The sequence below is a fragment of the Pygoscelis adeliae genome, unplaced genomic scaffold (genome assembly GCF_000699105.1).
Source record: "Pygoscelis adeliae isolate BGI_AS28 unplaced genomic scaffold, ASM69910v1 Scaffold127, whole genome shotgun sequence".
Taxonomy (NCBI): domain Eukaryota; kingdom Metazoa; phylum Chordata; class Aves; order Sphenisciformes; family Spheniscidae; genus Pygoscelis; species Pygoscelis adeliae.
Window position 1 is genome coordinate 1,169,683 of NW_008825208.1, and position 2,097 is coordinate 1,171,779.

At 46.9% G+C, this 2,097-nt stretch overlaps 1 protein-coding gene across 1 annotated transcript in view; it reads left to right on the forward strand.

Moving 5' to 3' along the window:
* The window catches only part of CORO2A (coronin, actin binding protein, 2A), a 21,632-nt gene that overhangs the window by 2,506 nt on the left and 17,029 nt on the right, over positions 1 to 2,097 (forward strand). The window lies entirely within an intron of this gene.

A 2,097-nucleotide genomic window follows, 5' to 3' on the forward strand; every position in this document is an offset into this window, starting at 1 on the left:
AGGAGAAATTGCAAATAAAAAAGCAGTTAGTAGATACAAAGGGCAAAAACTGAAAGGTGGTTTAGTGGCATGGCTTCAGCTGTGACCAAAAGAGAATATGATTTTGCTCTGCCTTCTGCTTTGTGAAACAATGGAGCCACGGTTATCAGACAATGAAACTCTTAAGCTTCAAGCACTGATGCTGGAAAAACTTCCCTTTCAGAAACAAATCCCATGTTTATGGGTTTTGATGACTTAGGGATCTGATGAGAGGGAGAAGCTGGCTGTCTGATGTTTATTGCTTCAGAAAAATTAGGCATGCACTAATGTGGATTAACTTCAATATGAGATTATGAGCTCTCTGGAATCAGGGCAGAACAGATGAAAGGCAGAAGTTCAGCCTTTAATTAAAAGTTAATTGATGGTGTTATTGTAATGCCGCTTTTTCAATATATATTCACTAAGGATGAAAGTGAACTGGCTATGCTTGAAGAACCTAGCACAGTTCCCAGCCCTTCTAGACTTCATTTATTCAGCTCCTTCACCACTGGTGCTGTTCAGAGACGGTCCTTGTAAAATTATCACTACCCTGCTTTTCTTGACTGAGTCACTTCTGCCCCCTCGACTGTGGTCTGTTGAGGCTGAAGAACTCGTCTTTATCACAGAGCTGCATCTATAAGCAGGCAGCTGGTGACTGTGGGATGAGGGGTAGGACCCAGGTCTCAAAGTGTTGGCAAAATGAGCTGAAGGTGCTTGCACTGCTTACTATTAATTCCTCTGTTTTCTCACCTCTTCTCAGCTTGTCCAGCCTTTAGTATCAATTCTTCTATTCTTAACACCTGCTCAGATACTCCACCCAGATCTGAAATACTGCTAGCAGAAGTCAAAGGTATGGTAGAACTACAAGATACAGAAAAGGATAATTAAAGTACATCAATGAAAATGTGAAATTGCTTTCATGTGAGGAAAGACTGTGAGTTAGGCCTCAATCAGTCTGGGAAAAAAGACAAATAAGTGAGATATATAAAACTGTGAAGAGGGTGGGGAAGAAGGATAAGGAGCAATTCTTCTTGATTTGTGTGGTGAACAGGATCCTGGAGACCAGGGAGCAGACTGTTAGCAGCAGATGTGAATGCTTCTGCAGTTCAGATGTGGAGCTCTCTGCTCCAGATGCTGACAAGCCCAGAAGAATTAAGGGGTTCAAAACAGGATGGAGTTATGGAGATGAGTTGGTTTACGAACTGTGTGTGTTCAGGTGCAGGTCCCCTAGTTCAGGAAGTCCCTTGAGAGTTGACCTTTGGTGGTGGATCAGGGAAAGGATCTGTATGTACTGCGCTTCATGCAGTCGTTCTTCAAATACCTGTTCCTGACCCATGCTGGGAGCGAAGAGCGGCCTCAGCCACCCACAGAAAGGGGTTCCCTGAGTCTGAGGGCTGCGATACCAGTTACTTTTTTTCGTGATACACTTCCAAACTGGTGCCACCTGGTGAAGAGCGGCAGCTTTTGACTTGTGCTCCTGGTGGTGGTATTTGTGGCTGCCACCTCCTCCTGTGGTCATGACCCATGGTAGACAGCATACTGGGCTCTTGGCTTGTGCCCCTGGCTGCCAGAGCACCGAAGGCAGCCCAGTCTGGAGACATGTGCCTAGAACAGTACTGCCCTCTCATGATGGGCAGCTGATCCGTGGTTACTTTTGACGGCATTCACAGGGAGCAGCCACATCGCAAGCATGCTACAGTGTGGAGGAAAAGCCCAAGAGCCAGGACGTCATGTTTCACCGAAGCGGGAGATGGTGGCCGGGACAGGGAGGGCTGCACTTTCTGGGGAGGATGAACAACCTACTCGGGGAGCTGTTCTTGTCCCTCAAATGCTTTTTTGAGTTCATTCTGCATGTGCTACTGGAGGGGCTGCCTGCCTCAGGATGTGCTCAAATGCAGGATCAACCTCGCTCTATTTAACCGTGCCTCTTTGCTTGTTTGTTGTGCTCCTCTCCTGCTGAGTCATGGACACCAAGCTTTCTCATCTCTCCTTGAATAAATACCACTTCTTGCCTTCCGCACCATTTTTCCCCTGTGAGAGCCTGGGGGTGATGTAGGGTTGGGAGCAGCAGGGGTTATG